We start from the raw sequence: 26,312 nt of genomic DNA on the forward strand, positions 1-26,312 counted from the left end.
TTACCTATGTTCCTACTTTAAGAATAGGAACAGAATTTCTATGATGCCAAAATGGGCTTGAGGACATAATATTACTTCATTTCTTTCTGGATTTAAAATTTCTAGAATCTGTGTTTCCAAACTCTTCTATCATGAAAACAATCTCAAGTGTTTTCTCACTAAATCTAGGAACTGTGGTTACCTGACCTCAGGTAATGTGAGATCTACAATAAAATAACTGACAAATAACAACTCACAGAGTGTTTTCTTGTTCTTAGCAGTAGCAGTATTCTAAATCACTCAAATATAGTAATGCTTTCCTAAGAGGCAAATCATTGACAGATGCATTTTTCTTGTCTTAGCATCATCTGAAAAGAACGCAGAAGTTTGGTGGAAAAGAAACTCTCTTGCATTCCAGCTTGTCCTCACATATCAGAGGGGCTGGATGTCAATAAGCTTATATTCTGACTGATGCTCAATTCCACACTATAAGTCCAGTCAGGTTTAATATATGAACTATCACAATTACAGTTTCACATATAAAGCACTGCTCAATTTATCTAGTCACATTTGAATGGACTCTCACAACCACTTAAGGAATTTGGCCACACCCAGTCAGAACTCTCATGGCTGGATTAGTAAATAATGCAGCCAACTACAGTCATTTTAAATCATGGAATAACTTTATAGTGATTTCTAAGTGAAGCACTTGGTATAGCTGCGTGTGCACATCTAACCCAGCAGCTGTCCCTGGTGGGGGTGGAAGGGAGGCTCAGCTCACTGACAAATCCCAGCTTGTCTGTATCTTCCTCTGTGATGGTATCCTTCCATTCCTCAAATCCTTTTTCTTTTAACTCATTTTATGCTATTTCTTACTTTCTTCTGGAACCCGAGTGGCTAGTCAAATATACTTTATAGTATTGCAATGTTTACTCAAAACTATGTTTTTGACAGAAAGGTGGAAAACTGCTGGCTCAGGGAAACAAGATAGTTTATCAGTTCCAATAGTATCATCAAGTCCCCATCTCTACAGGATGATCACAGGAATTTGGCCACAGGACCTCTACCCAGCTTCACTCCCCATATGTTTCTCTTAGAATCAGCATACCGAGTTCCCCTGTTGTTGCTAGCAACTGAAAGGAAACTATCACAGAACAGATTAACCAGAGCATTCTACCCTGTTGGTTTTACCTTATCTCAAGAGATGAACGTTTCAGTAAGTCACCTCCAGTGAATATTCCACACTTAGACAATGTCATGAAGTTTCACTCACTAGGTATCAATCTCCTTAACACTGTATTACTTTTAAAAAACAAAAAAAAGCACAGTTTTGGTTTCTTCTAACTGTATGTTCACTTCTCAGAGCACCATTAACATCAATCCTCCCAGCCCCCTCAAAAAATCAAATACAGAAAATCTCAAACAAAAAAAAAAAATCAAGCAAAGTAATAGTTATGTGCATATATGGATATATCAAAATCAATGTATATCTCTTTAGAGAATAATTATGAATAGCATAACATGTACACATTCATCCAGTAAAAATTTCAGGCATAACAGATTATACTTAGTTTACATCGCCTCTGAAAAAAATAAAACTTTTGATGCACTTACAACTACACAGCAACCCTCACCTCACCACACCATTTGTGTGTGTGAGTGTGTGTGTGCAACAGTCAAAGTTTAATTCATTAATAATAGAAAATACAGAAGAATAGCTATGTTAGAGCTGATGGTGTCTTAGGAAAAATACTAGGCTTTGTTACTGAGAAATGATGCTGAAATTTGCTGGCTGGAGGGATCAGCAAGATGAACTGACAGCCCCTTAGAAGCCTTACTGGAAGCCAAGAGAGCCGAGGGATGAAAAGGACACTCTTCAAATGTACCTTAGGAGGAAATGTGGGAAGGAAATCAATCAGACAAACTTATGGGAATCATAGGCTTAATAGAAATCCTGAGGAACCAGAATGAGGAAGTTACAGGGGGAATTTTTGCTTTAGTGAGAAACGAAAAGAAAAGAATGAGTTGCTTCTCTCTCTGTACAGGTCTTGTCCACAGCAATAAAACCCTGGGCGTCTAGAGCACCTCTTCCTTTGTGCTACAAGTGCAAACTTACAGAGTTTCTAGAGTAGACCTTTCAGAGGTGACAGCCCATTAAAAACCATGACATTTTCTACCAGTTTTCCTCTTCTATTCATGCAGGTAATCTCACACAGTTAATTTGAAAACAACTTTGTCAACTTTATTAAGATACTTAAGGTGAGATGATTTGGCCTCCAGTATTGGAGATTTTGGTAAAGAAGGCATGTCAAGCACACTGAATTGGGGATTTAGAACTGGACAAGAAATCACAATAAAACTGGAGTTTACAACAGATTTCAGGGGATGAGACAGAGCACTTTATTAATGATAAATTTATTCCATTAATTGATCTAGTAAGTAACTGTCTTGATGAGGTAATCGTTGCATTCCTCAGTTTCAAGTTCTTAGATTTCCAAGAATTAATAAATCTCCTGTGTCTGCATGTTGAATTCTAACCTACTAATTCAGGAAAAAAATTATGCCCTGGTATGATGTCACAAAATAATTTAAATTATATCAACGTATTTCAAAAGAAGCAAAAAGTACTTTTCAAGAAAAAAAAAGAAAAAAACAACTTATCTAAATTGTTCATCTTTTCTGCCATTGTCAGAACTCAGGTATTATTATTCTTGGCTTTTACTAACAGAAATTCCTGGAATCTGGAATACACTCTTTTACCTTATATATTCACCCAAAATACTTCATTCCATTAATCGCAAAGTATCATCTTAATAGTTCTATATTCATCCAAATCTACAGATGTGTCTTATTATCACAGTACTGTATTTATCCTCGTTCTTTTTTTTGTGAGAAGAAAATAAAAATGCACTGTTCCCAAGATAGTATTTGTACAAACACTGTTGTTCATCTAAGAGACATCACAGTTGGATTGAAATGATGGCCAAATTAAAACAGACAATTGTCCATCTGCTTTTGATACATTACTAGCTCATTTGTGAGCAAGATAATAAAGAAGTTATTTATTGGCTTTATTTTTTAATATTTGGAAGACAAACCAATTCTGGAACTTACTGAAAGAATTGAGTAAACACATTCTGGACAAATGTCTCAACAATAGAAGTACAGTGAAGAATCTGGCTCATGTTTAGCAAGAAAGTAAAAATGAGACCTAAGAAAGTAATGTAGTCATTGATAACTCTGCAATGGAGCTCTTCTAAGCCAGTGAAAATAAGTAGCCCTGTTCTAGCTATAATTACCAAATGCATCATCATCTCTTATAAAATCTTATGAAATCTCAAATCAGATTTCTTCCGGAAACTCTGTTTCATGCCAAGAAAAATAATGACAGGTAAAAAGAAAATCCTGTCTTAAAGGTGAGTGGCAATAAATTGTCTTCGATTTTAAGTACAGTTACAGAGATCTGTTATCTGCATGTGCTGAAAGCAGACACCAACAAATATAATTACATCATCAAATGCAGATAGCTAGGTAATGCTCTCATTGAACTATTGAACCCAATTCTCTTATGTACCCAGATACATTTGCAGTTTGCATGCACTTGTTTCTCTGCTATTTGCATGGAATTATGTTATTTAGCTGCATTTTCTGATTTAATGTCTATTACTTCATTTTCAAAATCTGTTTAACCCAAATCATTTCATTTAGTGTCACAACTGTAATTATTTTACAGACATATACTGCAGGATCTATAGTGGAACAATATTTAATCATGTCTTCCCTACAGATTTTAATCCACCAAATACATTTTTAAAGCATTCTCACTCAGGTGTCCAACATTTGTGTTCTACATTCACTGTTATTGACTTGAAATAGATTGTTCTGCAAACAACTCTAGCAGTAACCCCAGTCTGACAAAGTATTTCTTAAAAAGAATCTAAACAGATACACCCCAAACCAAGATAAGTTAAATTTTATTCCTTTATTAATTAGTACCTTATTTTCACCAGATAATTTTGATTATTGTTAGATTTCAAACATAACCTGAGTAACATAGTTCCTTCCTAGCTGAACAACAAAAAAATAAAAGACTGAACAATAGCCAGGATTATGGTATAATTGCTTGTCATTATCATTATATCTCTCTTTTTTCATCCAAAATAAGAAAAGAAAACCTCTGAAAATGATCACTTATTTGCTTCTCCCATCTTCCACCAAGACACAGCTATCGATGAACATGGAAGACAGTGCTTTCATGGAGCTGTGTAAATGCTGTTTAGTAGACACTTGGGGTGGAGTTTGCTAGCACTGAATGTGAGTATACAAGAATCATCTGCTGCACTCTTAGTGTTTCACACTTCAATGCCTAGCAATATTTAAATGATAAATTGCATTGATTTAAATTAACCTGGTAGCAAATATCTAGTAATTGTAAATATCTAAAATGGAAAACTGTAAATATGACCCCAAAGCACATTTTTACAAGGACACTCATTTCTTAGGCTTCAGTCTCCCACACCAAAAGGAGAAGCTGAGCAGCCATGGACATGGCAGTTTTTCCAGCACAGCATTTCATTACTGCCGTACTGCAGTATCATTGACCTAGTCCTTTATGCACTGCATGCAGAATGCTAAGACAAGTTCTCAAAATGATTTTGCTAATGGACCAAGGTCTCAAAATCTGTGAAACATAATCACCTCATCAATCATTCACAAAGATTATTATTTTTATATCTTCCATAAAAGGAGAGGATAGAATCTAAACCTACATATTTCTTTTTCTGCCTAGTACAGCATTTAAAAGCACTAACAAATGGCACACCAGCATCTTCTGAACCAGTGACACAAGTGCAGTGATAAGACATATAAAATATTCATAACCAGAACTTTAGATGTAGGCAGATGCACAACAACAGAATACAAGCTTTGTCAGGAATCGTTGAGAGATTGAAAGCGTACTCAAAGGATTTATTAAAGCAATCAGAAGAAACCTCTACTCAGTCACCATGATTGCAAGGAGTTTATGGCCACGTATTTAATCTTCCTGCTCCATAATAGATAAGTTATGCTTTCTTGTGATTTGTGCACAAAGAGTTTTCTCAATCTTTTCCCGCACTATAAAGAACAGAAGTACCATTTCTGCCTTGCTAAGCGAAGCATTAATAGGAATGTCAGCAGCAAGATGGAACATGTAATAAATACTAAGGTTTAACATTTAAAAGATTTATGCTACAGAGAATATAGTTCTAGATTATGAGATAAGATTATTATCTTTCGTTACATAAAATGATGAGAAAATGGTTTGATGACAGGAATTTCTTTTTACAGCATTATATTCAGGGAGACCTGAGCTCAACAGAAAAATAAGTATAGAATAGCATTAGACGGTTGCCTTAACAATGACTGACTAAACAGGGATCCACAAATAACAGAAGCTGCTAACACACATCGGTTCATCATTTACAGAGAAGAGTATTAACAAATAATCTTTCAGTTCATAAAGAAACAAGCTTGTTTACAAGGTCAACTAGCAAGCAGGAAAACTTTTCTAAGGGAGAAGAAACAGCAGTTGTTACTCAAAGCAGAAGAATGTGTAAGCTGTGTCTAAACATACTTGCGTACAAAGAAATACAGCCTACATTTGTGTATGTGAAAACCTGCACTATCTTTACAAGATGGTAGTTTATATTCTTGTTTTGACACAGACCACTTTAAGCTCTGAGTAAAAAAGCTTGTTACAATAGCCAAATGGTTGGAAGAATATATATTATTTTTCTATAATTTTGATTTCTGCCTACAGCACCTTGCAGTTTGCACTGATCTTTCCTTAAGGAAGCCCTAGAAACGTTAGCTGTGCTCTGCAGCTATTCAAAATACGTCACATGCAAAATGGAGTTGACAGACCCCACCTCCCTGCTGAGTTTGCAAGAACTACTGGAAAAACTCCTTTCTTACTTTATATCCTTTTTCTCTTCAATAAGATCAATTGTGTGCAAAACCAGTAGGCACACAAGCAGCTTCAGAGAGTTTTATGGCAGGGCTTCACTGTAGGAGTAAAACTACAAGGAATACAGAATCTGTACCATAACTGTACCTCATTTTTCTTCTTTTTTTCACTCTGGGGAACAGGCTCACTTTCCCAGTTTCAATGGGAATTGTTAGCAAATATTTAAATTTTTATGTACAAATACATGAGTCTTGCATGCTTAACATAAGAGGAGGCACACTTCTCACTAATGTGAGTGCTCTTGAGTAGGCATTCCTGAAGAACACCACTATTTTAGAAATTTTTGTCCAGTGTCTTTGTCCAGGAAAGCGGCAAAGAAAATAAATTTAACCATTTAGCCATTCTCTGGGGACTTTTTTCTCATCTGATGAACTTCAGGGCACCATTAATTGTAGACCAATCAGAAAACATGACTTGCCAGTAACAGATTTGGCATTTGTCTCCACTCCCATTCTTTTTTGTGCTACAGCTCTGTTCCCATTAGAAGGAAGTGAGGTCCCTGATCTGACTGGGTGAGGGTGTCACATTTAGGCTGAAATAAGCCCTTCCCCTGCAATGGTTCTTGCATACAATTTTTGCTCTTTCTCTGCAAAGATTTTACCGTTAGTATAGACATAATTAAACAAAATCATTTCAAATAATTTACTATATATGCAATATACTACAGTTCTAAGTACTGTAACAGGCCAGAAATACATCTAGGCGTTTAGGATCTGAACCACTTAAAGAACATCAGCATTATCTGCGCTTAGTGAATTTCTGTTAATTCTTCATTCAGAGTAAAAATCAAAAATATTTTGCCATGTAGCATTTTTGTATGAAAAAAAAAAAAAGAAAAAAAAAAGCATTAGAAGAAAGAATATTTGAACTTAGGTAGTCAATAGGACCTTTTTACCTTTCTTCTGGTCCCACGACCTTACAATTTTGCTAACCATTTTTTTACAGTTCTACAAATATGTATGGCTTCTCATCTTGCAGTACAGACCTGTAGTTTTTGTTTAACTGATTTGAAAGTCATAATTTTTTTCTAAGTTATAAGTGCAATAAAACAATGTCAAAGAGCAACTGAGACACAGCCCAAGACTTTCAAAGCCTTCTTCTTAATGTAAAAAGGAATCAAGATCTGCAAAATTCAGTGCATGTGAAAAAACATGCAGCTGCTTCTCACTGATTTTGCATTAACAGAGCCCACCTTCAGTTGCCCATCTCCTAACAGAAGGACACAAATTAAACTTGTCATTTAACCTATGTCTAATGAATCTCTATATCTCTCAGTGAACTTAGAAGCTTAATAAAAAAGTTAGAGGGTTAAACAGCGTCTTAAAGATCATTTTCACATTATCAGGAAAACCTCAGCCTCTTTTATGTTTCAAATGCAGACCATATTAAAAGATTTTTTTTTTCAAATCAGAATTCCATACCTACCAGAGAAATTGTTATATGACGACAAGTTTTCATGCTAAATGAATAATAAATTATAGGTTATGTATCCCTTTGATTTTAGAGGATGCATAATTCACAACAATAAATAATTAACATATCAAAGAATTCTAATTTAACTGATGCCTTCAGCATTAGCACTGGCAAAGTACAAAACCTTCTGTTGGGTGCTTAACGCCCATCTTTGTAGTGGAGATGAGTAGCTGCTTTATATAAGCAGTTATTATGCTTTCCAATAAGTAATTTTTGCTTATCACTTAAAGGTATTAATAAATATCAGCAAGTCCAACTTCTGACATATGCTCCGTAAGCATACTGCAGTAGAAAGGCAAGGAAAGTTAGCAGTATATGGGTACAAACTATTTCAGCTACAATACTTCATGCAAACTTTATTTTTAAATGGTATTTGGGTTTTTCTTACAGGAATATTATAGCATAAAAAAAAAGAATCCTAGAAAGTAGTTCATCTGTTGGTAAAAGACAAATAATACTATTTATGCGTGGGGGGGGGGGGGGGAAGGCTAGGTTTATTTCCAGAATTTCTGGATCACCAATACTGTTTTTGTCTAGACTGAAATTCTCTGGAACAGAAGGACTGAGAATGACCTAAGAGGATTCAGTTCTCACCAGTCAGTCCATCACCGAGCACATACAGCAAGGGAGCACCGCTGCACGGTGGGTGACTGGTGAAGGGAGCAGGCTGCACTGTGAGCCAGACAGCAGTGACTGCAGACATAAATCACTGCAAAGTGCAGTTTGGGATGCTGCAGGGAAAGGACACTAAGGCTGGCCACTTGCGACATACATATGTGGGTGAGAAAGTCAGACTTGGGCTGCTGTCATCTCCTGGACTGAAGACAAATTTGAACCTTATAGTGGATCACACAGCTATTCTCTGTTTGGTTAGGGGAGCCATGGGTTAAACCACAGCACTGCAAAGAAATGCTTACTTCCTTAATGAGTTCACAGTGAGGTTATAATCCTGAAACAGGACTGGTGGCAATGGAGCTAATGGTTATACTGAGCCAATGTTTGGGCTATAACCAATCCAAATAACAATGCTGTATAAAACAATAACTTGTAGCTCTGGTGCTTACTTGGGAACGAATCATTTTGGAAATTAGGACAGCAACAGCTGTTATTTAGTCTTGAATGTCTTTTTTAATTCTTCAGTTTTACCAAGCCTTAAGAAGTATGAAGAGTGCTTTATAATCACTTAGAATCAGTTACAAAAAGCAAAAAGCCTTTCTTAAACAACAAAGCATGTGAAAATTCAATGGCTGAACAAAATCCAGCAACTCTTCAAAAAATCCCATGTTATTGTGCTGTGGATAGGCTTGTTCATCAGCAGCTAGCATTGCCTGAACGTGACCCATAAACCTAAGTGCCCACACAGACGTTCAGGCAGGCATTGCAGGGCACAGCCTGGGGAGCCCATGTTTGCAGCACCCTCACTGCCACCTTTCCTGCTTCAGCTAACTTACCATTAACCCAGCTGGATCACATCTCAGCCCTGCTTTGCGCGTGTATCAAAGAACCTGATATTAAAGGCCTAGAAGCCTCCAGCAGACCTGTGTGAGTGTGGACAGCACAGAGCGGGGAGCAGCCAGCAGCCCCCTGTCCCTCATAGAATCATAGAATCACACATGGTTGGAAAGGACCTACAATATCATCTAGTCTCAGTGTGTGACCTCCTGGTGCATGCTGCAGAATGTATCTCAGCCAATTTCCTTTTAGGAGCCGAGGATCCTGTATTTTTTATCATGTATAGAAAAAAAAGTGACCAAACTGTTAGAGTTCTGCATTTGTCAAAGTCCTTGGTAGTGAGAATCAGCTTCTGTGAGGCTGCAGGAAAAATAAAAAGATTGGAAAGAATGCTTACAGTACAATATATTAAATGTATATGTTTGCATATACACAGATTGCAAAAAGTATTTGTATTGGAATTCAGAAAGCATTTGTTTCATTTGATTATTTTTCTTACAGTACATTCTGTGTTTGGAATGAGAAGAGCTGCTCATCCGCAAAAGAGAGAAATGAAGCCTGGGCGCTCAAGGAAAATACACAGATGTCATTTTGGAACCCAACAAAGTCAGTTAAAATGTCTGTGTTGGTGCCAATGGACAAAAATTATGTCAGAAGTGTCTGCGTGGAGACGCCCTTAATTACAGTGATTTTAAAGAAGGCACCTCTGCTGTTAAAGTGTCATCATAAAACTCATTATGAAATACAGATTTAAGAAGGCAATTTAAAAGGTTTTCATCCAACAAAAATTAATTAGTGGATCAAATTTACTTTTGAAAGCACAGGATTTTTATATTTACTTTTGTCTTTTCAGTTCCTTGCTTTCATTGTCCATACAATCCTTCTGATTTAGGCCAAAATAGATTACTGAGGTCTAGATCATGTGTAGTTCCTGAGAGGATCCTATTGAATAATTGGATGATGAAAACACACCCATACTGGAGATTTATAGTTTATAGTGTTTATGGCTGGATTAGAAATCAGTCTGGCACTCTTCAGCAATCCTTAGCTAGCTTCTAATGCAGAAAATAAAAATAGCATCTACAGTTTAATTTGAAAGATTTAGCTTGAGCTTTTTTTTTTTTTTTTTTTTTTTTTTTTTCACACTGCTTGATAAAATTCTCAATTAAGGTAAACACATTTCTGTCAGATTGACGGAGAGAATTGTGTTGATTTCTCCCACTGAGTTTAACACCAGTGGCATCTTACAGCCAATTGCAAATTACAACATTCACAAAGATGAAGTGAATAAAACAGCTACAAAGCTACAGGTGTCAATAAACTGTCATTTTATAATCCTATTTGCAAAAAATACAAAAATTTTTTTAAAATGATACTTTATACTGACATGGCTAACCTGTTCACTTTTTCTTTCATCTTCCATCTGCTCTTCATTTCAGTATGTGCTAGCTGAAGCAAAAAATTGCTGCCTGAAGATGATACAGGTAATTTATTATAAGCTTAACAAAACTTTGACACAGTTTTAATAGGTGGGTTTAGAAAACGCAATTCTCGTTCAGCCGGCAAATCCGGTATTGTGAAATAGGATTTCACTGAAACTGGAAAAAGTATAAATAGTGTATTTTTGGTAAAAGAGAAAGCAAGAACTAAATAAATGCAGGAAATTAAATTAAAACTTTGCATGTCCTTTAATTTAAATGTATGCTAATTGATGGATCTGACTGACAGCTCTGAAAACCAGTTTTCTTCTCCTGTGTCTAGAACAGTTAGGAGCATGAACGAATAAGATTACTGAAGGTCTGTGTTAAAGTGCTTTGCATTGGCTCCAGAATGATAATCCATTCCTTTTTAAGCACAACCTGCTGTTGAGTTTAACATATATATTTTAAAAGAAGTTATCATCACTGTATCAACTTGCCAGTTAAATTCATACATAAATATTTTAGTAAATTAATGGACTTGAAAACACAAATCTGGTTATTTTTACCAACAGTTTATTCCTGCACATTTAATTTATATTTAATGCTAAATGGCCATTGAACACTTTGTATACATATAACCACAAGCACACGTTAATGGTGGTTTTAGTTTTGTCAGAGCTCTGACAGCTGAGCAGCAGCTAGCTGGCAGATTGTGTCACCAGGAAAATTTGGCCTTGCAGGGAAGAAAAATCAGGATATAAACAGCACTCAGGCTCCACACAGTAGACCGAAAAACACATTTTAAACGTAATCATTCAAAGTAAGCTGAAGAATTCCTCCCTATGTATCATGCCACAGTACATGTATAAGAACATAGTATAGTCTTCAAAGAGGATGCTGTTTCTTTCTAGTGACATATACTTTGGTACAGTTCTCTTTGTCTGAACAGATTCAGTTCTGATCCCCAAGATTTCAGCAGCTACATGAATCGGCTGGGCTATTTCAGCAAATTTCCTCAGCTGGAATGACAGCTCTGACTACTCAGTATGCCCTTTATCTTTGAAGATTCTTATTTGTCTACCGTTTCACAGCAAGCAGTTCTGATGAATAGTGCAATTAACCTTTCCGTTATTAAAACAATTAATTGCAAAAATTAAAGACATGACAAGGGCTAAATACTAATGCATAAATTATTAGGCTCGTGAATTGTAATTATTAATCTATGTACACTAATTGTGAAATAAACAAAGAGGACAAATTGTAAGCAGAAGTCAGTGCTAGAACTGATGGTCATTTGTTTTCTTTAAGAAAAGAGAACTGCACCACTTTTATCCTGGCATAAAGAATTAATCATCCTCAGCCTCAAACTAGATTTTTTTTTCCACTTGTGAATGACTTTTGATCTAAAGATTTCTGAAGTTATGTTTTGTTTCCAGAGCAATATCAATTTATATTAAATAAATCTTCAAATTGCTTGGCAATAAACTAAATTTATATCCAAGAACCATTACATCTTATTGTAAAAATCTCTCTCCAAAGTATACCTAGCAGGAACTTCTACTGTATTTTCACTCCACGTACCCAGAATGCTACTAAATACTGCAGATGAGGTACTGAAAGTTGGTATTGAAATGTTGCAAAATACAACATGGGTCAGAGACAAGGACGTATGACACCAATGGCTTTGTGGTTACCCAACTGATTGCAGACTTTCAAACAAATGGTATCGACAGCAACATGGCCTATGGATATGGAGTTTATCACCTAATTTTTCCCTATGTCAGAGAGAAATTCAGTTTCAAAAGCAAAGAAAACCTTCAAATATCAGGAATTCCTATTAGCTTTTCAAATACTTGCATAATGGCACTTAATATCTTTGAATTCATAGTTCTTGCATGGCATAAAGCATGAAAAAAATTCTATCTCGCTTTATTTTGTCTTGTATCTTATATGACAGGAAGTTGCAGAACTTCAGCGCGTCATTTATCTTTCAGATGACAGCTATATCCAGGTAGTTCAAGCAAGCTATGGTATCCTGTGCAATGGATTACTGAGAATGAGGTACTTTCAGATGGTTTGTTTAAGGTAAATGACAAGGCACTGTATTTTACCTTAGTAGTCTTTGAGTATTATTCACCCTTAATTTCAGCACTGTTCTGATTTCTTTCTCATTCTTATCTGCTCTATCTAGGATCTCACAAACTACCTCATCACTGGTTTATAGGTTTAATTTGCAAGAAGTTCAGATGGTGCAATGAAGGTAAAGGATGGAAAGGCATGTGGAAAAGTTGAGTGTCTCAGGGAGCTGGGGTCAATTTGGGGATGATCTTCACACTGGCTTCTGTTTTTGCTCTTATATTTAAAACTGTTTTGCAAATGACCATGGTTTTGGCTGTAACATACTGATGAGAAAATTACCCACTATCATCAGTCTCTTAAAAATTTTCAGTGTGTAGGAGGCCATGTGTGATAGCTTCAGAACTACTCAGTCTTGGTAAAGCAGCATAACTACCATAAACAATAGCAAGAAAAATCCAGCCACCCTTTTAGAAGGCAGTCCATGGGACCACTGAATGGCTTTGTTTTTATAATTACCTTTTCATAAGGACAATATCACAGAGAACATTAATTGATGATGAGTTCTCAATTATGAAACCAAAGTTCCGGCAAATCCTCTCTCAGAACTTCTCGTTCATTCAATTCCTTTGTTCTCTGTATACCATTAAAATTTATGCATTTATTCATGCTAAAGATAGAGCTAAAAAGGGCAACGGTACGGTACACATTCTGAAAACAGCTATATCACTCATAACAAGGTACAGCTTAGGCATAGTTCCACATTTAATTATAAATGTTTGTGCTTGAATGTCAGTGCAAGAAAACATAATCTTGTTACAATATAAAAAGTTATTATGCAATGGCCTTTCCTAAAATACAGTTTACTAGAGCATGGCAGGTGGAAGACAGGAGGCCGAAAACTGTAACAAGTAATTATATTGCAGATTTTTTTCCCTTCAATTTTATTAGCTAAATTTCTTCATATTTTAATCTGATAATTTTAATAATGTGTCAGGATTGACACCCCAGTGGACACAAAACTCGAACTGGTCATGGTTGAATGAATTCATCTATTTAATTTTGCTCTTCAACCAACTTTAAAAATTAATTTATCTGATTGCTCAGGCTATTATATAAAATTTGTTGAATTTTCTGTATTACTAATAGGCACCTTCCTTGGATTTCTGCTCACTGTTGCCTAGATGAGCTTTTTCTAATATTTGCTGATGGCTGATTACAGAAATAATGTAACAGTGACAGAAATCAGTTCTATATAGCTCCCATGAGACTTCAAACAGATCTGGATTTAAGTGCAGATGAAGGCTTCAGTGTTTTTCAAATACAGTTTTGGGGTGCAGGTAGTGTTTCTGATTCAGGCCATATCCGTACCACAAAAACACTTAAATAACTGTTGCCAGCCCAAGAAAGCTGCTTAAGAAAATCTAGAAATCGAAAGAGCACAGCTTAACAGGTTATTTTTTTCAGATATGTTCAGAAAAAAAGAGAAACTCGTTTACCAGCAAAACATGAAAGACATTGGAGCTGCTTTATAAGAATAGATGATTTTCCTGCAATTGTAGAAAAATGGGAAATAGTCTAGAAATCTTTAGATGAGAAATTAGCAGAACGGTATATGTAGAGATTTCCCTCTATAAATCCAAACATTTCTGAGATGTTTGGATTTATACCTTCTAACTGTAACAAATCCTGAAACTTAAGAACAACCTAGAACTTAATCTTAGGGGATGAGATTGGGATTTTGCAATGGAGACCAGAGCAGGATAAAATCTGAGTCTGAAAACATTAGTTCTATACATCTTATTTCAAAAATACTTTATAGAAGAAGTCAGTGATAATTCTAAAACGCCTTGATGAAAACTACAAAAGGATTTGTCAGGGTTTGGGTGGGTCTTTTGAGAGAGGTAGAAAAAAAAAAATCCAGCATCTCTCTTGAATATTTTGAATTATTTTTTTATTTATGTTTTTGAACTTTGTTTAATGGATCAAAGTCTGTATGTATTTTGCATCAAAAGTGACTTGGCAGGGAAATAAACTGGTCAGATTTCTCATGGGGAAAGAAAACTTTTGGGAGATACTATATACCATTTTGTGTAATACTTTGCAAGCATTTAGACAATCATTATTTTGATCTCCAAATACACCCAGCCTACATATGCTGAAGAGAATTAATTTTCAGTAGTAAATCAACAAACAGTTGATCAGAATCAATCTTTGTTTTCCAGAATTGTATAAAGAAACTGTAACAGAAATATTCCTGGCTGCAGTGAGTTAGCTTCCTAACTGCTAGGGCTTGCCATAGTTAAAAGAATCAGTCACTAGACAGAGCAGAGGTATGGTTTAATTTGAAAAAAAACATCCACCCTTCACCTTTCACACTTTAAATGTGATGAACCTCACTTTCATTGAAGATTAATAAATGTCCTAAGTTTCATGCAAATGTATGGTAATAATTAACACTGAACTATTTCATTTATCTCTCTCAAGATACACTAAAACCAGTGAATTGAAATATGCAAATATTTTGGGTCTATAAGTTAATTGCACTGTTATCATGTGATAACATGTGTTAATGAATGTGTTTAACCCAAGCTTGCCATGACTGATCTTCTTGATGGAAAGAATAATTCTTGGCCTCTTGAAGGCTGTGCAAATTACTAAGCATAGCTCACTGTACAGAAGATGATGTAAAGACTATCTTATAGTAGTTGTACTATAGTAACTCCACATTTTTTCCTTTACATTCCAAAAGCAGATCCACTGACCTGAACTGTACAAGTAATAGATAACAATGGACTAAAACTTTCGGATTTCACATTTGTGTAATGCAATATAATGCTTTTTAAATCACTACATCTTGCCTAGAGACCATCAGTCACTTCAGACTTGCCCAAAATTTAAGTAAATTATGAATCTGAAGAGATTACAACTGTCATATTCATCTTCTACACTGGTAAAATATTCATATTTCAAATCTTGTTTATCTTTGCATATAGTTCAATACTATATTGTCTTGTCACATACTAATCATACTAAGATTTGGAGAAAAGATGAATCTCTTGAAGACGAACATATATTTTTCTCTTATCACGGCAGCACAGTTTGCTCCCATTAAAAAGCTGATGCTACCATTAAAAAACTTTGATTTCCAAGGGGATATGTAAGTTATCCATAAAATTTCACTCTAGAAATAAACTTACTGTGCAAGATGATCATAAACTTCCTCCAATTTAGAAGGTATAATTTAAAAAGAAGGAAAACAAAAATGTAATTTCGGAGCTGACTGTCAATACAGCTCTGTCTTCTTTTAATCAAAGATTTTTCATTTTTTAAACTATAGTATTTTTAATCATTATATCATAACACTGGCTGCTAATTGTTGAAAAACTTGTTTATTTAATCAATATATAACTTATTATATTTAATGATATATTAACATTTCAACATGTTAAACAATTAACACATTGAAATGTGAATAAAATGAGGGCTCCAGTACTGTTACATATTCCCCAGCTTCTGTGGAAAAATTAGAATTCTGTCTTTTAACTCCCAATACTGATGATACTATCTTAGCACCTAATCCATTCTTTTACTGATTCTGAATGCGTTAATTAAGAAGGATTATAAAAAGACTACTGAGAATGTGAAGCAGGAACTAGAAAAAAAAGGCCAAATATTCAGCATTTCATTGTCATCCCTGACTAAGTTAAGCACATGTCTATTCCTAAGTGTTTGCTCACTTGCGTTACTGCTTTCTTTCTCTTGTTTCCAGAATGAGATTAGCTTTTATCCTCTCTCCTTGCCTCTGCTACAACTCTATGAGAGATTCTTGCCAGCACTGCCCTCTCTAGACTCTGACCTGATGGGAAGGAGGCTCCCAACTCTGCATTCAAGTCAGTTGAGCCGCGTCCAAGTCCCCTTTGACAAAGGTGTGGCAGGCTGCATAATGGCAGCTACAGCCTGGACCAGCTCCAGACTCCTTGCTCTTTGTGTAAAGAATGTATTGCAATCCACCCTTCTCCCTGAAGGCCAGGTGGCACTGCAAGTCCTGTTCTGCTGGGATGTACAGATGGGGTTGCAGCATCATGATGAGGAGGAACTTCATTGAAGTAACTGCTATTTCTGTATCTAAGTCAGTACAAGCAAACCAAGAAAAAAAGAAAAGAATGTCTTCAACTCTTATAGCCATGATAATTCTTTTGGTTAGTTTGGGGTATTGTTTTAGAAGAATAACATGGAAACAGCAAAAATCCTCTTTTGAAAAGCTTTCAAAATCTCCATTATCCTAACAACACCTGTTGAGAGCCCTTGAAAGGCTCAAATCAGAACTGCACTTCTGCTAGTTGATGTACTAGACTACTTTGAAAAGCCACCTGAGCAATGAACTGTTGCCTTCTACTTGATGCCTTTTGTTTCCCTTCCGTCTATTCATTCTCCCTCTGATGGAAAAGAACTCTTTTTCCGCTTAAGTTCTTTTCTGAATAACAGAAAATATTCAACCTTGAATCATTTTTTAAATGAAACAAGGAGAAAGACTAGAGCTTGTGTACATTTGATACTGTTGTACATGAAGAAAAAACAAGTAATTGACGTTCCAAAAAAAAAATTAAGAACAGTACAGGCTTGACATCATCTGCTTTTGTATCCTGAGATTGTGGGTAAAAAGCCATACACACAGCACACTTCTACAGAAATGAACTTTTCTTACATTTACCTACAGATTCTCTGTTGTAAAAGTTAACATCTGCACAAAAAGAAAGGGAAAGTTACTGAAAGTTATTCTCAGTGGAAGAAGGAACTAATTATGCATCATAATTTAGCAGCAGGCTTTCTTCTGACTTTATCTTCAGCGCTAAGCTGAAGGCAAGGACAACTTTCAGCTGCCCTTCTCTACATATTAGCCCCAATTCCATTTTCCAAATATGTTATCAATATGGTAATTCCCCACTTTCCCTTACCGCAGACAGTCCACTCTTCATAAAGGTAGCATTATTACTACAAATATACTGGAGGGAAACACTTTCAATTATTAGGAGACTATGCAACTCCAAGTCTATTTATTTCAATTTATTCAACTGTCTTGATATATTCGTGCATAGAACTTCTATAAAGAATGAATAAATTCACCTTGAAATTGTACCAATTGACTTTGGCTGGGCTAGGCTGCGTGATGGAATCAGAATCACTTTTGAAATAAGCCCTGACAATACTGATCAAAACAAAGTGGCTACTCATTTATTAAACTGACAGCTCAGCAATAGTTTCAAGCTACAGGATGATGTGGCCTGGGGTGTTAGCTATGGCCTGGGGTGATAGCTGCGGCCAGGAGCTTTTTTCCAGTTGCACACTCTGAAGCTGCATCTGATAGTATGACATTTCCTAGGGCTCCTGCACCTGCCTAGATGTCAAGCAGCTGGTGTGAGCGCTGTCACCCATTTGGGATTGTTATTCCGTGAGTGACAAGTTTGCCCTGAGAATACATACATGAAACTGATCCTGTTTCTCTTTGTTGTGGCAATCCAGTCATGGATAAAGCATCTTGGGTAATGCACATTTGGAAAATACGCATAACATTGTAATGTTACATATTTATCATACAAGCTATCTACAACTGAAACCAAATATTACTAGCAATGCAATGGAAAAGCTATGAGATGTTTGAAACTCTCAGTCCAATAACTTGAGTTTCTAGTATGTATACAGCAATGGGTTTAGCGGCGTTCTTTTTTCTGAATGTTGAGGAAAAGGATTTATATAGCAACCTACATTCTGCTTTAAGATCAATAGCAATTCAGGCCAGACAAGCCATATCACTGTAACAGGTAGCAGTGTGCTCCTTCAGTTCATGGTAGATGTTAGATTGGAAGTTTAATTTCAAGGAGGAATCAGAAAGTTCCTACGCGATTTCTGAAAACAAGGTAGGTGAAGTGGAGGACGAATAACAGTGAATCTGGATTTGAGAAACGGCTTAACTGAAAGCAGCAGAGCTCCTGAGCAAGTGAAACAAAGTCTGCAGATTGCAGTGCTGCAGCCTTTTTAAAGAACAGAGCTGAGCTTGAGTGAATCTGTGCTTCTGAAAAGTCAGTTTTAGCTGGTGTGTTTTGCAGCAGCCCTGTAAGATCCGGCCACAGCACTGCTCCTCCACTGAGCTATTCTGACTGGAAAACCCTGCCAGCCAGTTAGCACTAGTTCATGCACAAGATTTACTGTTTCTTTCACTTCAGCAGAATGTGATGTTGGCATGAATACACCATTCAAAGCTTATAACATGCTGACAGTTCTAAAATTAAGTTAAACTGATGAGAAACTTTCTTCTAAGAAATGGTGAAACATCTGGTTATCCAGTCTTTTACGAAGGACAAAAGAAAGGCCAACAAGTACTCTTTCACAGCCCCTAGCAAGTCTCTATTATGTTCAAAAACTGCCTGTGAAACTGTCAGTACCTTAAATTTTCCCATCTAAAGAGAATGGCCAGCACAGTGCATATTCCTATACTTTCCAACTTCGTACTTCAGATATCTGACACAAAAAATTGCAAACTTACTTGACAATAAGTATTCATGTTTTCTGCTTGTTTTTTTTTTTTTTGTTTTTTGTTTTTTTGTTTTTTTGTTTTTTTGTTTTTTTCTCTTCTCCACAGGTAAATCCTTGTGTTGTCTTGGGCTATTATTTCTTTGAAGTGTACGCATGTGGCTCACACCCATTCTTTTTATAGCAAGCAAATAGATGGTTCTTGCAGTGAAGGTGAAAAGAACCATTCTTTTAGGGAAAACACTGCAGATAGCTGCTGACCTGTGCACAGCGTTAGTTTACTTTTGCTCTCAAGGAATAACATGAAATTCAGTATTCTTTGCATACCTGCCCATATCTGTAATTTTTGCTTTCTCCAAGTTAAGTTGCTAATGTCAGGTTCCAACTTCTGTCAAAGTTCTTTTGTATGATTTCTCTTTTTTTTTTACTGTGCATATCGTCAGCTCTATAAACGTCCCAACAATGTTATCAATTTAGCATAATTGTCTTCTTGCAGGTGTCAGAAATCAGCAGACAGTTGCTGAAAGTCTTCCCCACTAGAACAAGGATCTCTAATCTTTTTACTCCAGCTGACACACAGGTGAGTACTAACGAACACTGTGACAACCACATGACACCATTTGTCACTTACTTTCTGCAGCTTTACAAATCACCATTTACATCATAACCAGGATATCATATTTGAAAGAAAAAAGTCTTCATTCCTTCTCCAGAATAGCTCAAACATAAAAGTGTTTGATTGCAACTCATTCTTCCATGCATGACATGCACAAGTTTAGAATGCTTTGCACATTCCTTCCTTTCTCCTCACACTCAAGTCATTCCTTATATTTTTCTTTGCAACTCACAGCAACAAAAACCTTCTTTCCATAATGTCTGGTTTTATTATCATGCTTGATATAAGTTCCCTGAAAGAAAATATAGGCAGTGTGCTGTGATCTAAACACTGCCCATATTTGCCATTAACTCATTCAGTCTCAGAGGTCACTCTGCATGTGTCTATGCATATCTAGGAAGTTCTTCGGTAGAAAAGAGATTCTTTACAATCTGAAAATGCCCAGGAGCAAATTGTTTTATTAAAGTTCATAGTCAAAATCAACTTTGCTGGGGAAGGGTTATCTGTCTTTTCCAAATTCCTTATTACAGCCTAACAACTGCTTGTGAAAAACCCCGGTAAACAATCTTTCATGTGTTTTTAGCAGCTGACAGTTTTCTAAAGTGATGGTGGAACATTTTGCTGTTGTTTTGTGGTGGTGTTTTTTTCTCTATTGTTTTGGTTTATTATTACACTGCTGTTTATTAAAACTACAAATCACAGCAGGGGTCAATTAATGTAACTAAATGCGTTCAGTTGTCAACTGCCTTTTGTCCTTTAAAGGACAACATAGCAAATTGAAATGCGTGACCATCGTCCTGCTCAAAGCCAGGTCCTGAGAGACCTGCCTGTCCCAAGCCCCTCCAGCAGCCCAAGCTCTGCAGGGACAACTGGAACTCTTCCCCCACCCCACCCCAAACCCCTCAGCCTCCAGGGCTCATCAGAGCTGGTTGGACATCTCACTCTTTCCCCCTCAAAGCCCAAACTTTCTGAGTACTGTAAATGGCATTCATTTGCCTGGATGAGAAAAATAAACTGACAGGTTTAGTTTTGTTTTTCTTTGAAAAGTTGAAAGTTTATATTACTTCATTTCTAAAAGGTTTATGTAGTTCCTACCACCTTAAAGAATATTTCTGATTGCGCTAAATCCGTGTAACCAAAACTCTTTTCAATATGATCCTATTTTCTTGACTTAAATTCACAAACTCAGATTGTTGTGACATTCTCTCATCTCTAGAGGACAAAGCATCACCTTACTTGGTAACATGCATTAGCAGTAACCCAGAAAGCTAGAAGCACACTTCTCCCTTTTTACCACTGTGTGACTGCATTTTACTCTTCAGAGTCCAAGACTCAGTGAAACAGCACAATTCACAGAAAAGAATGATTTCTTCATGACTACTAATTTCAGTTCCACAGTTGAACACTTCTGACGCTCCGTATCAAGACAGATGTTGCCATTCCTACTTGCCTCTCATCATCTTTCCAATAAATACACCCAAACCATTTCCATCACAAATTCTCCTGAGGAGGCACGCACAGTAGGATACACACAGCATACGCCTTGCCATTCCTAAGCCAACTTCAGGACACACAATTCAATTTCAAATATTTTTTCTAGGTAAATTTCTTACAAATCAAAGTCTGTTCGCCCGATTCCTTTTAATGCCTTCAGTCTTTTCCTTAAAATTCTGTAACATTAGTTGAACAGCTTTCAGAACAGAAAAGGAGAAAGACTGATACATACATTTCCTTAACAAGCTGAATTTCTAAAAAATCTTCTCAGTGTTAAAATACTGTTTTAATACTGAACACTAAGAATGACCTGTCTCTGTGAGTTTTATGAAATAGTATGATTATTCTTTAACTATACTTTTTACGCACAGTGAATGGGGCAGCAAAAGGTTCTATTCCAAGCAAAGACAAACCAAAACCATTCAAAATCTCTCACAAAAGCACTTCATGTCTCTGACTACCTAACAGTCTGATGAGTTAGGAAATCAATTAGGATGACCGCGTGCCAGAATGAAGTTTTTCTTTGTCTTCAACATTAAGAAGCTAAACAATACTTATTTTGAGCGCATTCAACTTAAGCCTAAAATTATTAATTGGTTCAGAGAGAGCAAGTAGATAAGCACGTTGTATACAAAAGTTTCATGGATTAGTATTTAATCATTAATTGTTGGGGTTTTTTCTACAGAAGGAAAAATCTCCACTATGGGAGATGGAAAGGTTCTCACCCAGGAGAAGGCAAAAGCTAGACAGAGTACTTGATGAAAACTGGCTCAGAAGCTGCAGTCACCAACTCCCTGCCCAAGTGCTGTTGTTATCCATCCATGATCTGGATAACTTTTTGGACAGCGGTTTTGTTGACACAGATCTCTTACCGCATGTGCTTTTCCTTCTTTCTTTCTTTTTTCTTTGTGACAAATACACTCCCCCACCACCACCCCCCCCCCACCACCGCAGAAGAGCAGATAATAATTAAAAAAAAGCATGACCAATTCTATTTGAAATGTATCTTTCATTTTTCATGTGTATGGTGATACATAAGCATTAACTTAAATAAAGACTTGTTTGGTGTGCAAATGACTACAACAACAAAACACTTAGAAAAACATATCAACTGTGTTTTCAGTAAGAGTGAAAATATGTTTGATAAATAATTCACTGATACCTACTGTGCATAATAATCACTCTTTTTAAGACAGCATTTCTTAGAAAAAAAAAATCATCAACCAACAAGTTGTCTGTAAGCATGATATGAGGCCCTTCACATGGAAAAAAGCATAAATAAGTGATCCGTGCTTATTACAAATCGAGTTACTTCAAAACCATGGGTTTGTTACTGTTTTTTTCTTTTCACAGAGCATTTACTCCAGATTCTAGTTAAACACGTGCATGTAAGTCTTGAAAAGCCCTCTGTTTCTGTATGTCCCTCATAGCTGCAAACCTGCACCATCCTCCTGTACAATCCTGACATTCAAGGAGAATGTCATTGTTGTTCAGGGCTTGCTGAACTGCTTGGACTGCCTGAGAAAGGCAGTACTTTGGTATTTGCTGTGATTATAGGATGGAGTTATCTCTGAAGATCAAGAAATCATAACACCAGAGAGAAAAAAGAATCAGCTCTGGAGGATAAATGTCTCTGGTCATGAGCATCAGCTATCACATCCAAGGAAGTACTGGACCCAAATATACAGGTTCTTCCTCTTTGAGGGAGAAGAAGAAAAAATGAAATATCTTTCTGTGTTTTCATTGATTGCAGTGCATAAAGATTTCAGATGTCACTTAGTTCAAGAAAGAAAAAAATGTCAGTCATTACATGGCGTTGTATCTACCATGGAGGTAACAGCCATGCCAACAAACTCCACAAATGGCTCCTGACTATTTTTATGCAGATCACACTTTGACTCGAGCGGCTGATTGCCCACATCACATTTTATTCTTCCTTTTCATATTATTAATCACTAAAGCAAGAGTCCTAGAAAAAAATCAGTTTGTTTTATCCTCTATGAGATGAACTGAAATCAGCTGATTTTATTTTCTTCAGTAGTATTGATTTAGAATTTAAACACTCTCAGAAGAAGTACATATACAGTGTGAATTTTTATGGAACATACATATATCTTTGATACACTCCAAAGGTACACCCCAGAGCAGGCTGAAATCAACTGTTCTTTCAGCTGAATTAGTGGGATTTGAACTCATCCAAAATTCATCCAGAGCCAGCATGAAGTTTTTAATACACCTCAGTATTTGTATGTCTCACAGGGACAGCTGGGACCAGATATGACAGTGCAGTGATGCTGGTGACAGAGCTCACTGACAGGCATGGGGAGAAGCTCTGCGTGAGCCAGAAGGGTCCAGTGCACATGCAGAGATGGAAACAGGGCTGTTCAGAAAACACGTACTGGGACAGGATATAAAGAATAAAGCCTCACAAAAGGCCACAAATGGGAGGTTTTGCTATCAGCATTTTACTGACATGTAATTATTTTATTATCTACCTACATGTATTATGCAGTTTACACGAAGTTTGCCTTGCTATTGCATCTTGTGTTAAATGGCTTAAACCAAACTCTTCCAAAGGCCTTTACAATGAATTAATAGACCCTTTTTTTTTTTTTTTTTTTTAAGAGTCCTTTCAACAACAGTGAGAAAACTGAGAATTCTCATTACCCTCCACATTAGCATTTCAAGAACAGGAGCATAGCAGTACATGCATGAACAATTAGTCACAGAATTGGGCTGAACAAGCCAGAAACCGGCCCAAGCTGTTATGTGATTCTGCATCCTGAGCAGTTATCCCTATAATCCAAAGAAGTAAATCAAAGGGAGCACATTTCTTTACACTTGTCTGGGAACTCTATATCCTTTGGAGATAGTCATGATTCTATGACTTTGTTCAGCCGAGCTCTGACTATCTCCAAGGATATAGAATGGATAGGGCTGGAAGGGAACTTAAAGATCCAGTCCAAAATAGTGAGAACTTGCTAATTGGTCCTAACTTTGAGCATGAGCCTCTGAGGTCCTTTCCAACTTAAATTATCCTATAATAATTTTGTATAACTACATTACTCTCAAAATATTAATAATATAGATAGTTTTCTTTCTAATAAGTATTTGCTGCACCTGTGGCATTTACTTTTCCATGACAAAAGGTCAGTGTTCAGAAGATCATTTTTGTTTTGGGACAGAGAAAAAAAGCAGTAGAGATTGATGATGCAGACAGAAGTGTTACCTGGTGTAGCACTATCAGGTATGTGCATACAGTTTTCTAGCTCTAAGATTTTGGTTATACATGAACAGTTCTAACACTAAGTTGCAGTTTGTTGTGTAATGCTTTGCTTTATTGCTACTATTGCTCTAACTGTGAAGAGTTACAATATTTTCTTTTGTTTTAAAGAGGGCTTTGCACATAACACATTTTTCTGATGTAGCAATTGCTGTCCAAGGAACCGAAAGCAGGAAGGACCCATTTAAACATGACATTTCTTTTATCCCTTCAGTTATTTTTGAAGTCTTGAAAAACAAAGCAAAGCAGATGGCCCTGTCCACGATAGCGGGGAGATAGAAGCAACACGGTAAGACTTTATTTTAGCTATAACCAAAAACAGAAATGGCACCATTAACCAGCTTCTAGACAGTGAGAACAACCTTTTTATCCCCAGAAAGTGTACAGAACTGGCTGTGATAACAAACTGGCAATCACACAGGGGATATGTAACTCGTAGGGTACCTCCATCTCACATCAGATTCACGGGGCTTTGTCTCATCACCTCAACACCTTGTGCAGACCACAGGCTAAGCAGACTGCTCAGTTCCTCCCTGCTCAGTCAGCAGAAGGTATATAATAAGTGGCCCTCTCCTCCTTCTCCTCCTGGTGCATACAGGAGAAACTGAGAGCCAAGTGCATCCTGAGGACCACAGCCATGCTGCCTCCTCTGTCCCCATTGCTCCCTTGTCTAGCACTCTCCATTTTCACTGCTGTCAGCTAACTTGTATCACTGATGGAATACGAACCTGAAAGAATTCTTCTGCACTATATTAACAGTTCAAAATACAACATAAGAGGAATGCAAAACACTTACATGGGATAGTCCCGTATGTTAAAAACTTAAGGTCCTTTTTTTTTTTTTTTTGAGTAATTTCTATAGAGTTCCGTGTGATTAAGAAGGAAAGAAGATACTTTGTAAAAGTATCAATAAAGGGATAATAGGAGATAATACCACTAGCTGGAATAAAAAAGGTAATTATGATACAAAACACAATTATTTTTGTTATTTCCACCAATATCTTTGGAGATAAAACATCTGTAACATATACCAAGCCTTGCAAAGGATTTAAGGTTCAATTCTTACTTTATTTCCTAGGATACAGGTATCTTGCTGAAGATTTCAGACCCAAAATGCATAGAAAGAAACATTTCATAAGGGATATGAATGGGTTTTTTTGGTCATTTTTTCAGTAGCTTGAGAATTAAGTTAGACTCTTGGCTCTGCCTTCTGAAGAGATGGTGCTTACACCATAACTGCTCAAATGTCATGGATAAATCATGCTGCTGGACCTCAGCACCATCTCAGAAGCATTACTTAATTGATGTTATCAAGAGGATTATTTTCTCTTAACATCACAAAGAGAAAATAATAGAGGGGACGCATTTTAAAGCCAGTTGATGCTTGAAGCTAAAAAGATGATCCGACCTTGCCAGCAATTTCATTTAAACCCTGACAGTATATCTTTAGCTATGCATATACAAATAATAACAATAGAAAAAAAAAAAAAAAAAAAAAAAACCCACTCCGTTTCCAAATCCCACCCATTACAGACTTTTCTGGTTTAGGGATTTTGTTTTTAACACTCAACATGTATTATACCTCCTGTTAGATTACTTTAATATATCAGGAACTTTTGATATGAAAAGCGTGTATAAAACAATAAAAATACAGTAGAAATCACAATTACACAATCTGACAATCCTTAGACAGGGTTTTTTTGGGGTGTGTTTTTTTTTTTTTTGTTTGCTTGTTTGTAATTCCAAAACATCACAACTCAGAAAGAAGCTGATTTTTTTTTCTGATTAATTGTACAGATTCTAAGTAAGAAAACATGATTATCATACACAAAAACAATGTCTCTTACACAGTAATTGCAGGAGAGTTCTGACTGTGCACTGTCACTGGGCAAACATTCCTGAGCATCCACAAGAACTTCACCAATGTTTTTGAACAAAATGTTCAGAACAACAACGTATCACTGAGAGAATAACACTACT

Source organism: Phasianus colchicus, chromosome 15 (genome assembly GCF_987193195.1).
Source record: "Phasianus colchicus chromosome 15, bPhaCol1.hap1.1, whole genome shotgun sequence".
Lineage (NCBI taxonomy): Eukaryota > Metazoa > Chordata > Aves > Galliformes > Phasianidae > Phasianus > Phasianus colchicus.